The sequence below is a fragment of the Bufo gargarizans genome, chromosome 7 (genome assembly GCF_014858855.1).
Source record: "Bufo gargarizans isolate SCDJY-AF-19 chromosome 7, ASM1485885v1, whole genome shotgun sequence".
Classification (NCBI taxonomy): Eukaryota; Metazoa; Chordata; class Amphibia; order Anura; family Bufonidae; genus Bufo; species Bufo gargarizans.
The window spans coordinates 150,952,299-150,967,610 of NC_058086.1; the positions used below are offsets into that span (position 1 = coordinate 150,952,299).

The 15,312-nt window shown below is 48.4% G+C and overlaps 1 protein-coding gene across 9 annotated transcripts in view; it reads left to right on the forward strand.

The window, feature by feature from the left end:
* Nucleotides 1-510: 510 nt before the first annotated feature.
* The window catches only part of PRRC2C (proline rich coiled-coil 2C), a 96,217-nt gene continuing 81,415 nt past the window's right edge, over nucleotides 511-15,312 (forward strand). For all 9 annotated transcript variants that reach the window (XM_044301619.1, XM_044301623.1, XM_044301624.1 and 6 more), the window contains exon 1: nucleotides 511-807. The gene's annotated coding sequence lies outside the window, so the exon portion shown is untranslated. The remainder of the gene's footprint in view (nucleotides 808-15,312) is intronic.

The following is a 15,312-nucleotide window of genomic DNA, read 5'->3' on the forward strand; positions in this document are numbered from 1 at the left end:
TGATCTATCCAGAGGATAGGTCATCGGTTTAAAAAAAATCTATTTTAAGTGTTCTAGAAATGTAATTGGTGCCTATAGCAACCACTTATCTTGCATCTTTCATTTTTAGATCAGCCATAGAGCAAAGAAAGCTGAATTCTTATTGGTTGCTATGGGCAACGGCGAGTTTAACTTTTAATTCTTATGGTTGCTGCTCCTCTTTTCCTCTGAAACACTTGTGCATTAACATGTGCATAGTAAAGGTTAGTAATCCGTGTTCCCGTAGCCCTACGGTCACAACCACGACTCCCATTTAAGGGTACAAAAAGCCTTTAACCAAGCCCAAAACGTCTTTTCTCTCGTGTCTATTGTATACTGCTGCCAGCACTAATCATGGCCGCCTAATGCTTAGCCACTGAGTATCGCTATAGGCCGAGAATTTACGGGCGCCATCTTTGGTTCTGGCAACTTCCGCAGAACGTCGCCCTAACCACGCTTCTACGCCTGCGTGCTGACGTTGTCCGTTGGCGGTCGGCCATCTTTTCTAGCGCCGGGGCTTTCGCTCTGTGGTGTGTGCGGAGGGGGAAGGATAACGGGATACCGGGTTGCAAAGAAGTGCTTGCGGCCTGTGAGACTCCTAGGGCGGGAAAATTCGCTTACGGTAACCGACTTGGCCTCTTGGAAACGGCAGCGAAGCAGAAGTAGCATCCGTGCCGACCCTTTCCATAAGCGTCATAACTCCGCGCCACTATCGCCGCCATTCACTCCGCTGCCGGGAACACACTGCTCTGAGCCCGTTCCCCGTGCTGAGGACGCCGGGACACCCAGGTAAGGCCTCACCGGCGCCTTTCTCTGTCGCTCTCTTGCTGGGCTGTGAGGCCGGGGACGTGCAGGCCTCAGGGTCCCCCACATCCTGCCCCATTACCCATTGGATGGATGGAGGGGGGGCTCACACCTTCTTACGGCCATTGCTCGTCCGATCAATCTGTGATCGCACACGGGGGGGATGGGATGGATTTCTGTGTAATCCCTATGGGCAGCAGTCTCTGAGCCCACGCTATAGAGGTGCAGCAGATTACATGTTTCATTGTAATCCATGGTGGGCACAGATCCAAAATAAACGAACTGTGGATCACCGCTCTCACATGGATGGTTACCATTAATGGTTAATTTACGGTTGGGATCGGATCTCTGATCCAGAAACCATTGAGATCAAGGGGCCTGTTTTTTTTTTTTTTTTTTCTGAATGGAGCATGGCTGTGAAATCTCAGCAGCAGGCACCTCCTCCCCATGATTGATGTTCCTATAATGAAAGGTGCATGCTCAGTGCTGTGCGCTCCGCATCTACGCTGTGGATTTCCGGGGCACTGCTTGGTTACTGGGATGGGGATGCTTATTCCATCTCCCTGCCCCCCAGTCCAATATCTAGTGTAAATACCCTTTTCCCTCCGATAGGCGGTCACCGGGGGTGGGGGGTGGATATAACGCAGCAGATACGCGATGACCTTTATTACGCGCAAGGTGGTCGGATGCTTATTGGAGGATTGCGGCCATCCTGCTGCGCTATGGCCTGTGGTTACATACTAGGTGGCCGGCTACGTTCTGGGTAGAGCAGTGACACTGTATGCCTATATGCGAGTAGATGGAGCCGTAGGACCACCAGATGGGACAGAAGGCCGGCATCTTTGTCCTAGAGCGGCCTCCGTGGGACTTGAAAGACGAGCTAGAAACAAAAGGCTTCAGCTCATTATCTTCACAATGAAATCAGGAAGTGAGCTAGTCACGGCTGCCCCTACCTCCCTTTGTGGTGTAAACCAATAGTGGGACCTCCTGGGAATCAGTGAACCCCTCGCCTGCCGAGCCCGTGCACAGGGTGTTCTCTGCTATTGAAGCCGACGCGGATCCCTGCTTTCAGTCCATATATTTTATACCACTTAAATGCCCAGGACATATTGGTTGATTCTTTGTACAATTGACAATATTTGAACATTTTTGTATTGATTGTGGGATGATGACTGACCACCTCCTGATAATCCGTTATGTTCGCACCGGATTTTCCGTGCTTATTTTAGCGAGTATTCCATACAGTAATCTGCAGAAAAGCCACCTGGTCCTCTTTCAGTGGGACAGTCTGCCGAAAGTACGAAAATACACATCAAATTTTTCCGGGTGGTAACCAGTTGGGGGGTGGGGGGCGCGTGGGGGCTACCTGCACAGTCTGACTACTATCCAGTCAGTGCTGACAGTCTGTGCAGGTACACCCCCTTACCCCCCCCTCCCCCCCTCTCTCCAAACTGGTCACCGCCCCTCTGTCCCCCTACTGCAGACTACTAGTAATTCATTCATAACTTCTATCAGGAATAATAGAGGAATAGCACAACATAGAGCCATAAGAATAGATGCTCCAGAATTGTTATTACATGGGGAATGCATGAAGCTATTAAGACAGACATGTCAGTAGAGGTGAAAGGTCCTCTTTAAATCCGGCAATGCCAGATCCAGTTAAAGGGAACCTGTCAGCGGGATTTTGTGTATAGAGCTGAGGACCTGGGCTGCTAGATGGCCGCTAGCACATCCGCAATACCCAGTCCCCATAGCTCTGTGTGCTTTTATTGTGTTAAAAAAACGATTTGATACATATGCAAATTAACCTGAGATGAGTCCTGTCCCTGAGAAGAGTCATGCACAGGACTCATCTCAGGTTAATTTGCATATGTATCAAATCGTTTTTTTAACACAATAAAAGCACACAGAGCTATGGGGACTGGATATTGCGGATGTGCTAGCGGCCATCTAGCAACCCATGTCCTCAGCTCTGTACACAAAATCCCGGTGACAGGTTCCCTTTAACACCAGCAGGCTGTTCTGTGCTGGAACAGCCTGCCGGAAATGTGAACATGGCCTGAGACAGACCTCCCTCATGGGTCAGCCACTCGGGGTATATCATACTTACCTGCTCCCGCCACCGGATTGGGTGTCTGATGTTCCCAGGCCTCCTCTTCCTCTCCATGCGGACTGTTGCTGCCAATCGCAGGCTGCAACAATGACCCGTTCCTCTTACATCATGTGACCAGTTGTTGGAGCAGGTCTTCTTGATGTCGCAGGACATGTCATTCATGTTGTCAAAAAGCATTTCACGTTGATATAACTGCCTATCCTTGTCCGCAAAACGGACAAGGATAGGACAGGTTATATTTTTTTTTTGCGGGGCCACGGAATGGAGCAACGGATGCGGACGGCACATGAAGGGCTGTCTGCATCTTTTGCAGCCCCATTGAAGTCTCGGATGTGGACCAAAACAACGGTCATGTGTGTGAGGGTTCATTCGCACGTCAGTTGTGTATTGCGGATCCGCAATACTCCCGGCCAGCACCCCCATAGAACTGCCTATTCTTGTTCTATTATTATTTTTTTTTTCTGCATCCGCGGACCGCAAGATCGGGGGCGCGCTCCGGAAATGTGGATGCGGAAAGCACATTGTGTGCTGTTTCGCATCCATTCCTGCCCCATAGAGAATGAATGGTTCTGCAGAATTGATGCGGACACATTCACGGACGTGTGAATGGACCCTTAGGCTACTCTCACACTCGGGTTTTGGCTTTCCGTTTGTGAGATCCGTTCAGGGTTCTCACAAGTGGTCCGAAACGGATCAGTTTTGCCCTAATGCATTCTGAATGGAAAATGATCCGCTCAGAATGCATCAGTTTGCCTCCGTTCCGTCTCCATCCCGTTTTGGAAGCGGACGCTGCTTGCAGCGTTTTGGTGTCAGTCTGACAAAACCAAGCCATACGGATCCGTTCTGACACACAATGTAAGTCAATGGGGATGGATCCATTTTCTCTCGCACAATAGAAAACTGATCCGTCCTCCATTGACTTTCAATGGTGTTCAAGATGGATCCGACTTGGCTATGTTAAAGATAATACGGGAGTGTGAAAGTAGCCTTAAATGGGTTGTCTGCTTCTGTAATATTGATGACCTGTCCTTAAGGCCTCTTTCACACTTGCGTTGTCCGTATCCATCGTGTACTCCATTTGCCGGAATTACACGCCAGATCCGGAAAAACGCAAGTGAACTGAAAGCATTTGAAGACTGATCCGTCTTCAAAATGCGTTCAGTGTTATTATGGCAGCCAGGACGCTTTTAAAGTCCTGGTTGCCATAGTAGTAGTGGGGAGCGGGGGAGCAGTATACTTACTGTCCGTGCGGCTCCCAGGGGGGTCCAGAATGACGTCAGAGCGCCCCATGCGCACGGACGGTAAGTATACTGCTCCCCCACTACACTTTACCATGGCTGCCAGGACTTTAGCGTCCCGGCAGCCATGGTAACCATTCAGAAAAAGCTAAACGTCGGATCCGGTAATGCGCCGAAACGACGTTTAGCTTAAGGCCGGATCCGGATTAATGCCTTTCAATGGGCATTAATTCCGGATCCGGCTTTGCGGCAAGTATTCAGGATTTTTGGCCGGAGCAAAAAGCGCAGCATGCTGCAGTATTTTCTCCGGCCAAAAAACGTTCCGATCCTGATGCATCCTGAACGGATTTCTCTCCATTCAGAATGCATGTGGATAATCCTGATCAGGATTCTTCCGGCGTAGAGCCCCGACAACGGAACTCTATGCCGGAACAAAAAAACGCAAGTGTGAAAGAGCCCTTAGATCAAATCGAGGTTCGGATTATCTGTACCAAACCCGACCTAATTTTAAATGTTTTTAAGGATGGAGAAATGATTACTGAATTAATTCACTGTAGACTCATGCGACTTCGGGTGAAACGAAGTTTGGCTCTGTGCAGACTATACATTTTACTGCTGTACGGAGACAGCATTAAAACCGAAGAGTCTGAACAAATCGATTTGATCAAGCCTAGTCATCAATATCAGATTGTTGGGGCCCGACTGCCGGCACCCTCCCCGATCAGTGTGATTACAATTCTGTCGTCCCTTTTACTTCAGTGGGATGGTCTTATTCAGTTGTGCGGCCCAAATATCTTCCCCACGCCAAGATCAAGGGAAGCCTATCTGAACAAAAAAAGAAAACGTATCGCTGCGCCTGTAAAGATGTGCTCTATAATAATCACATTATCTACAATATTAGGTGAGGTATAGAAAGTCAGAAATGCAGCACTCTCCTGCGAATCGTATCGGAGGCACGGATGTGGCTAGGCCGACATAAACTGTGCAAAATGAAAGAGGATCCAGCTTCTGGTAAAACCATATCCTTTTATTTCATGCAGTAATCACAAGTAAGGTTCCTTAACTTGGGATCCAAAATGTGTCGATTTTGCACTCGTCTTGCACTGTATGGATTTTACCGCATCAAATAAAGGATATCGTTTTACCAGAAGCTGGATCCTCTTACTTTTTGCAAAATATTAGGTGAACACTGTAAAAAATAAAGACTGTGCCAGTCTCCTCACCTGCCAAAAAATATAATACCAAGCCATCAAAAAGCTGTATGTACCCCAAAATTGTACCAATGAAAATGTCACCTCATCCTGCAAGAAAACGAGCCGTCACACAAGACCATTGCAGAAAACGGCAGCACCAACATGATAGAGATATATCTATATCTAATTTATTTTTTATATATATTTTTTATGTTTTGTGTAAAAGTGCAGAATAAAGATAACATAATTTTTCCTGCACATGGTATACGGCAGGGGTGGAATTGCTGCAGTTTCTTTATCCTGCTTCCAAAAAAGTGAAATAGTGATCAAAAAGTCGTATATACCCCAAAATAGAACCAATGATAATGGCAACTCATCCCGCAAAAAAAAATAAGCCTTCACACAGCTCTGGCAAGAGAAAGATAAAAAAAAAAATATATATATAGTTGTCAGAAAATGGCTGTACTGGTACTCAGAGGCTCCATTAAAATCTACGCTACCAAAAGGTGGTCTTTCCCTTCTGAAGCGTACCCAAACAGCAGTTTACATCCACATTTATGGCATTTCCGTACCTACTAGAACCCGCCTAGCAATTTAAAGGCTGTGGTATGTCTCTGGTGGCACCAACTGGGCACAGCATATTAAGCACTGAAAGGCCATATCTGTGGGAAATTTGCATTTCTAGCTTTGCACCATCTGCTGCTCATTAATTTTTGCAAAACATCTGTCAGCTCAAAATGCTCACCCACCCCTTAAAGGGAACCTGTCATCAACTTTATACTGACCTCACTGAGGTCAGCATGAAATAGTGACAGAAATGCTGATGTCAGCCGTGTGTCACTCATGAGCTAAAGTAAGTGGTTGCTGAGAACCAGCATCATAATCATTGCCGCCCAGGTCTTGAAAAGAGTCAAATCTACCTAAGAGTCCTGGTTACTCATAATCTCCTGCTCTCCCACCCATCTGCTGATGATTGGCAGTTCTCTCCTAGAGAGTCAATCATCAGCAGGTGGGCAGGGCGAGCAGGAATTCATGAATAACCCGGACTCTTCTCAGGTGTCCGGGACTCTTTTTTCCAGGCCCAGTCTGCAATGATTGTGATGTTGGTTCTCAGCAACCACTTGCTTTTAAATGACCGCCTGTCTCTAATTTATGCTGCCGTTAGTGTGGGCAACATAAAGTTGATGACATGTTCCCTTTAATAAATACTTGGTTTTCACACTGGCACACAGTGATCCCTGCAGTGTGCCAAAACAGTTGCCATACTCATGGAAACGAAATGTATCTCTTCATATTCACAGCTAAGTGTTTATAAATTCTGTGAAACGGGTGTGGGGTCAAAGCACTCATTATATCCCTCAAGTAATTTATTGATGGGTGTAGTTTCCAAAAAGGGTCTCTTCAAATGTGTCATGGCACCCAAAAACCATTCCAGAAAAATCTGCCTTCAAAAAACCATATGGCGCTCCTTCCATTCTGAGCCTTGCAGTGTGCCCATACAGCAGTTCAGGATAACATGTGGGGAGTTTCTGTAAACTGCAAAACCAGGGAAATAAATATTGAGGTTTGTTTTGCCGTTAACCCTTGCTGTGTTACGGCAACAATGGATCAGCATTGAAAATCTGCAAAAAAAAAGTGAAATTTCACCCATTGCCCTTTAATTCTGGTGGAAAACCTAAAAGGTTACCAATATTTGTCAAATCAGTTTTGAATAACTTAAGTGGTTTAGTTTCTAAAATGGGGTCATTTATGGGTGGTTTCTAGGGATGAGCGAACTTGTGTTTCAAGTTCTGTATACAAGGTTTCAGTTTATTTAAGGCTGGGTTCACACGAGCGTGTCCGGATGCGTACCGGTGTATTGCGGCAAACCCGCGTGAGTAGGAACGCAATTGCAGTCAGTTTTGACTGCGATTGCGTTCCCATGTTCAGTTTTTATCGCGCGGGTGCAATGTGTTTTGCACGCGTGTGATAAAAAACAGACTGTGGTACCCAGACCCGAACTTCACAGTCCACGGTGATGGCCCATGTGATTGGAGCATGTGATCTGACGTCACCACAGGTCCTTTAGCCGGCAGCTCAGCATTAAAGAAATAAAGAGACCGGCAACTACGCGATCAAGAGGAGAAGGTGAGTTTTAATTTTTATTTTCTAACCCTCAATTGATCACCTACTAAGCATTCTGTATTCAGAATGCTATTGTTTTCCCTTATAACCATGTTATAAGGGAAAATAATACAGTGAATAGACTGTCTCCTAGCAACCATGAGTGAAAATCGAACCGCATCCGCACTTGCTTGCGATTTTCACTCAGCCCCATTCACTTCTATGGGGCATGCGTTGCATGATAAACGCACAATATAGAACATGCTGCGATTTTCACGCAACGCACAAGTGATGCGTGAAAATCATTGCTCATCTGCACAGCCCCATAGAAGTGAATGGATTGTGCCACAGACGCAGCCTAAAATAAGGGCCCATGCACACAAACGTCTGTTCCGTGTGTTTTTTTTTTTTTTTGCGGACAGTATGCAGAACCTTCTTATTTCAATGGGTCCGCAAATAAAAAAGGAAGTTACTGTGTGCTTTCTGTTTCCGTATTTCTGTTCCACAAAAATATAGAACATGTCCTATTGTCCGCATTACGGATAAGAATAGTACTGTTCTGTTAGGGGCCAGCAATTCCGTTCTGCAAAATACGGAATGCACATGGACGTCATCCGTATTTTTTGTGGACTGCAAAATACATAGGGTCGTGTGCATGAGGCCTAAAATACTGCCTCTCACTTACTGCAGATCCGAGGGCTCGTCCAGTTTCCTCCTGAAACTGGACAGCTCCTCTAAATGTCGGCTGGCTGCGCCACGTGTTAAAGGGTTTACTGGGAGTTTATGAAGTGAAAGTAGCTGCAGGAAACGTTGTACTGGTAAACACCACTACCTTCTGCTGAGGACTACAGTGTGTATGAAATTTGGGAATGCTTCCCCCCCCCCCCCCCCCCGTTAGGCTGGGTTCACACCTGAGCGTTTTACAGCGCGTTCCTACGCGCTGTAAAACGCTCAACAAGGAGAAACCAATGATTCCCTATGGGAATGGTTCACACTTGGGCGTTTTACAGCGCGTACGATCGCGCTGTAAAACGCCCGACGCTCCAAAAAGTACATGAGCGACTTTTGGGGCGTTTGTGGCCATAGGACACTGTAGTGAATCACACAAACGCGCGTCAAACGCGCGTTTACTATTACAAAAACACGCATAAAAATGCGCGTCAAAAACGCGCGTAAAAAGCGCGTTTGCGCAACGCTCAAGTGTGAACCCAGCCTTAGGAGCAGGTGTGTAGATGAATATTCGTGCTGTGGCAGACCTTGATGCTGTATAAGGCTCCTTTCACACAAGCAAGTTTTTTGCATGGGTGCAATGTGTGACGTGAACGCACAGCACCCGCACTGAATCCTTACCTGTTTATTTTTTCAATGCATCAGTTCTGCGTTGCGTGAGAATCGCAGCATGTTCTATATTCTGCGTTTTTCACGCAGCCCTGGCCCCATAGAAGTCAATGGGGCTTCAGTGAAAAATGTATTGAATCCGGAAGCAAAGTGCGGGTGCAATTCGGTTTTCACTGATGGTTGCTAGGAGATGTTTGTAAACTTCAGTTTATCACACGTGCGAAAAACGCATTGCACCCACGCGGAAAAAACTGAACTCAATCGCTGACTGAACTTGCTTGTAAAACGGTGCGAGTTTCACTGAACGCATCCGGAGCCGATCGTTCGTGTGAAAGAGTCCTGAGGACCAGGAGGAGGATCTGTCTTTGGATTTGCGCAGTTACGTTGGAATACGTTCAGTATTGTAGCTTTCCACTACGTAACGTCCCCTTGCTCTATCCATAGGAGGATGTGAGCTCATCTGTGACCTGCTGCATTTATTTATGCACTAAACCCCTATTAGAGGCTTCCATTTACCTCCCGCTCCTAACCCTGTCATCACTGATGATGGGAGATCTGTCATTGTACGCCCTAATTCACACCGAGCCTTTTCTGTACCTCTGATTTCAGGTGGCAGAAATTTTGTGGCTTTATCACTGAGCTATTATTGTCTCCTAGAATCGGGGCTCCATGTGTGGGTTGCTTGTATGCCACCCTTTGTATGGGCTCTATGCATATAGCTCAGCAACGCACTCCAGAACTACATCCGGGCCCCTCCTGAACCCTTACTGAGGTCACATCACCACCTCTTATGGCGTCCTCCGGCAGTCCCGCCACCTAAACAGAAATCTGTTTGCTCAGAGTTGACGTAGATTTCTGGCTTCATTTGCACCCGAAAACTGGTGGAAATGAAGATTTGTCTCCGCTGTTGGCTGCGCCCCCTTCCCCACTCTTGCCAAGCCACCTTCTGGAAAAGTGACTGGTGGCGTAGTCCCATTTTAAAAATCGAGACACACAGCTTGGAACTTCTTAAAGAGGACCTTTCACTTGTATAAACGATGTGAACTGAGTATGCTGCCATATAGAGCGGCGCCCGGGGATCTCACTGCACTTACTATTATCCCCGGGCGCCGCTCCGTTCTCCCGCAGCGCTGGCCAATCGCAGCGCACAGCTCACAGCCTGGGAGGTTTCTTTCTCCCAGGCTGTGAGCTGTGCGCTGCGATTGGCCAGCGCTGCAGCCTAGGAGAAGGAGACGCCCACAGGACAAGGGAAGACCCGCCTACTATAACTTAAGAATCAAAGGTACCGGAGCCTATAACGGGAGAACGGAGCGGCGCCCGGGGATAATAGTAAGTGCAGTGAGATCCCCGGGCGCCGCTCTATATGGCAGCATACTCAGTTCACATCGTTTATACAAGTGAAAGGTCCTCTTTAACCCCTTAAGGACCAGGCTCATTTTCACCTTAAGGACCAGGCCATTTTTTGCAAATCTGACCAGTGTCACTTTAAGTGCTCATAACTTTAAAACGCTTCGACTTACCCAGGCCGTTCTGAGATTGTTTTTTCGTCACATATTGTACTTCATGACACTGCTAAAATTGGGTCAAAAAAGTTAATTTTTTTGCATAAAAAAATAAATTTTTTACCAAAAATTTTGAAAAATTAGCAAATTTCAAAGTTTCAGTTTCTCTACTTCTGTAATACATAGTAATACCCCCAAAAATTGTGATGACTTTACATTCCCCATATGTCTACTTCATGTTTGAATTGTTTTGGGAATGATATTTTATTTTTTGGGGATGTTACAATGCTTAGAAGTTTAGAAGCAAAATTTGAAATTTTTGAGAAATCTTCAAAATCCCACTTTTTATGGACCAGTTCAGGTTTGCAGTCATATTGTGAGGCTTAGATAATAGAAACCTCCCAAAAATGACCCCATTCTAGAAACTACACCCCTCAAGGTATTCAAAACTGTTTTTTCAAACTTTATTAACCCTTTAGGTCTTCCACAAGAGTTGATGGCAGATGGAGAAACAATTTAGAAATTTCTATTTTTTGGAAAATTTTCCAATATAATCAATTTTTTCCAGGAGTAAAACAAGGGTTAACTGCCAAACAACACTCAAAATGGGTTGCCCTGATTCTGTAGTTTGCAGAAACACCCCATATGTGGTCGTAAACTACTGTTTGGCCGAACGGTAGCACATAGAAGGAGGGGAACACCATATGGGTTTTGGAAGGCAGATTTTGCAGGACTGGTTTTGTTTATACCATGTCCCATTTGAAGCCCCCTGTTGCACCCCTAGAATAGAAATTTCAAAAAAGTGACTCCATCTAAGAAAGTACACCCCTCAAGGTATTCAAAACTGGGTTTACAAACTTTGTTAACCCTTTAGGTGTTCCACAAGAGTTAATGGCAGATGGAGAAACAATTTTGAAATTTCTATTTTTTGGAAAATTTTCCAATATAATCAATTTTTTCCAGGAGTAAAACAAGGGTTAACTGTCAAACAACACTCAAAATGGGTTGCCCTGATTCTGTAGTTTGCAAAAACACCCCATATGTGGTCGTAAACTACTGTTTGGCTAAACGGCAGGACATAGAAGAAGGGGAACGCCATACGGTTTTTGGAAGGCAGATTTTGCTGGACTGGTTTATTTACACCATGTACCCTTTCAAGCCCCCTGATGCACCCCTAGAGTAGAAACTCCATAAAAGTGACCCCATCTAGGAAACTACGGGATAAGGTGGTTGTTGTTTTGGGACAATTTTTGGGGTAAATTAGATTTCTCGTGCATGGCATTGGGGGACACAGCACCATGGGTATATGTCCAACTACCACTAGGAGGCACTAGACACAAAAAGTGTTGGCTCCTCCCAGGTGGGCTATACCCTCTCCACAGGCACGAGGCTATTCAGTTTTAGTCTAGTGTCCGTAGGAGGCAGACCTGTCCTGCTTTTTTGCAGGTTCTGCTGTTTATTTTTATTCTTTTTTTTCTCTCTTCCGCAGGTCGGTTTTTTTTTTTCCACCGTTATACCTGCTGCAGGCTGGGGCTCCATCGTGTTCCACTTTAGTTGCCCCCCCTGCGGGCGCGTACTTCGGTACCATCGCCGGTCACCCAGTCCCCACGGACTGCATCCGCAGTGGCTTGCCGGCATTCCCACGGTTCCCGTGTTGAGTCTGCCGAAGGGGTGACCGTGCTGCGCCCGAAGACATCGGATGGTGAGTATATCGGATGGTGAGTATACTCCCCTGTCCCTGTGTCCCTGCCCCAGGGTTAGGTTCCCTTCTGTGGCCAGGGGGATGGGATCCACCTTAGCTGGGGGTCCTGGGGAGCCTCTTCGTTCCTCCTAGCCAACCCCCTCCCCCTCCTGGGGGGGTTATATTCATTTTTTTCCTCCCTTCTTTTCCCCCTCGGTTGGTCTTTTCTCTCCTCCCTGGCCACAGTCTCTCCCTGGCTTCCCCGCTACTTTAGTCCCCGGCTTCTGCCAGGACTAGGCCTCATCTTCTATGGCCTGTCCCCGGCTCCCAGGTGCTCTGTTTGCCCTGATCTGCCTATCCCCAGGTGTCGCTTCTCCCCCCCTACCCTACTCACCTATTTTTATGGTTCGGTGGGCCCTCTGTCGGCCGCGGTTCGCCCCGCCCCCCTTGCTCCATTCCCGGCCGCCTCATAAATCGAGGCCCCGGCTTTTGGGCCTGCTAGGCCGCAATCTTCCCGGCCCCTCCCCCTTGCTTCCCGGGCTTTTCTGAGCCCCGCCCGGCCCTCGGGAGGAGCTATCTCCTCACCCTTTCCTGGGCTAACATGTTTTTTTTCTGTTGGAGGGGGTGGTTAACCCCTCGATTGCTTCATGTCCCCTGCAGCCCTACTGACCACCTCTTTTTTGGGGAACAGCTGCTGCTGCACCTCTTTGGGGGAACACTGCGTCCGGGTCAGGATAGACAGCCTCTGCTGGCTGCTTTTTGAGCATCTCTTCTCCCAACAGCTCCTCGGTCGCCACGTGTTTTCACGTGCGTCCGCTGTCTACAATGGCTGCCATGTGGTCATCCTGTCCCTGCTGGTGTGCAGTACCTCTTCCCAGATCCCATTGTTTTCCCTGAACAATCTTTTTGTGTAGGTTCCCCATGAATGGGTCCCTCCGTGTCAATGCCATGGGAACCTTGGCCGACTCTCCCTGGCAGTGTCGCTGGAACGCTACCAACCCAAATTGCGGCCACCTCTGCCCTCCCAGGGTCCTCCCTGCAGATGGGGCATGCTCAGTTAGGGGTACCTGCACCCGGGTTCGGCGAGGGGTAGCTCACAGTACACCCTCGGGTGGTCTCAACGGGGTCCCACCCCTCCTCGGCATCCTCGGATCCCCCCCAGGACAGGCCTGAGGCTGGTGACGAATCCTTCCTGTCACCCCATCCGTTGCCTCTGGGGACACCTCTGCACCGATTCCCTCGGAACAGAGCATCAGGCGGTCTTCCTCCATATAGAAGCCCTCTGGGAGGTCAAGACTACGTGCACGGAGGAACCTCTCCTACCTAAACAGGGTTGGTATCCCCTCTAGTGGATTTTCGGATGGTGCTCCCCTGACCGCACAGGTATTCAACCGCACAGGTAAGGCAGCCGTCCCCGTGTTTAGCATACTGAGTCACCTACCCGGTGTCTGATACGTACGCCTTCTCCTTAACAGGGGGGTTCCTGCACCACTGCCATAGGCTGTCCCTGACAAGCCTTCCTGGTTCCCCTATACCAGGGGTTATCCTCTACACATTTGAGAGTGTTTCCGTGGGGTTCCCATCCTGGTGTTGGTGTTCGCCACTCTACCTCATTACAGGGAGTTCCTGTTCTGGGCAAGCGGTTAGCTCGGCTATCGCCTCCTGTAGGTTGGTGAGTTCAGAGCAATTGTACAGCCGCCTTGCCCCTTTTCTTAGGTAGTGTACCTACAGGAGCCATTACTCCTGGCTGGCTCTATGGTGTTCCATACAGCACTATTTCTCCCTTCCGGGTGAGATATACAGGCCGCTTCAATTGCCGTTGCAATTGCACCTGTCTGTTCCCAGCCACTTTGCTCCTGTCATAGGTGGAGTACCTACACCATCTCCTGATGCTGTAGCCGATTCCCCTGGCTTGGCGCTATGGTGTTCCATGCGACACTATTTCTCCCTTCCTGGCGAGATATACAGGCTGCCTTTAATTGCCGCTGCAATTGCGCCTGTCTGTTCCCAGCCAATTTGCTTCCTTCACAGGTAGAGTACCTACGCCATCACCAGTGCTGTAGCCGATACCTCTGGCGGGCTCTGTTGTGTTCCATGCGGCAACATTTCTCCCTACGGGCGGAATATAGAGGCCACTTTCAATTGCCGTAGAATTGCCCCTGTCCGGTTCAGTTACCTGTCTGTTCCCTGCCGCCTTGATCCCTTAACAGGTGGAGTACCTGAGCCATCTCCGGATGCGGTAGCCGTTCCTCCTGTCCGGCTTTATGGTGTTCCATCTGGCATTTTCTCTCCTTACAGGACGAGATATTGAGGCCTCCTCCTATTGCCGTGGCCATTGCACCTACCTCATCATAGTGTGCACCAAACGGCCATCTTACTCCCTTCATGGGTAGAGTCCCTGAACCGTCTCCGATGCTGCAGCCGTTCAACCTGTCTGGCTTCTAGGGTGTGCTATGCGGCCCTGTTTCTGTTGCCATTGCACCTACCTGATTGTGGTGTGCACCTGTCTTGTTCTTTGTGGTACCGTGCGGCCCTACTGGGTTCCATTGTTAACGCGGTTGCTGTTGCACCTCTCTGGGTCTAGGGTGCACCATGCGGCCACATTGCTTCGATCTTAAATGTAGTTCCTCTAACACAGCCATATTTCTACTTTACAGGTTGTGTACCTGTACCCTCCGTATGCTGTCTCATTCCCAGATGCTGTGGCTATGTTTCCACTCTCCTTAGTTGGCAACATGCAGCCACTTTGCCCATATTTTAGGCGTGTGTTTGTAGTACCCCAAGCGCTGGGCCCTGTGGTGCGGTCTGTAGCTCAGACAGTTTCTGTATCACTGGGTGTTTTCTGCCCACGGGTTCTAATCTGTGCTGCGGATGTTGGTTCCATCCATTTGGTTCTTCCATACATCTGCCACTCCTTTACTGTCGCGCTCATTGGTCTCCTTCTACCTCTCAAGGCACTGTCTGCACCAGGCCCCCTTCGTTCAGCGTGTGCATGGTTTCCATGTCTGGCAGGTGTGGGCCAGCCCAACCCCCACCTTGTCGGTCTACTGCTACTTCTGGTAGCTCCAGTATATGACTGATCTGTCTGATCCGGCGGGTGGTCCTCATTCAACCACGCTCCCTACTCCGTGGCCAGGTGGTTGTTGGCCTTCGTGCTGTAGTTGCTCTTGCCTTCTCTTTACGGTACTACGGTATGCTGTGCTCCGCGTTACCCCATGTTATAGGGGAGTACTCGCGTTGTTTCCTAATTGCTGAGCGGCCCATTCCTGGTGAAGTACAAGGATCTCCACTGGATCTTCTACCTTGTTTGGACACGTAGCTG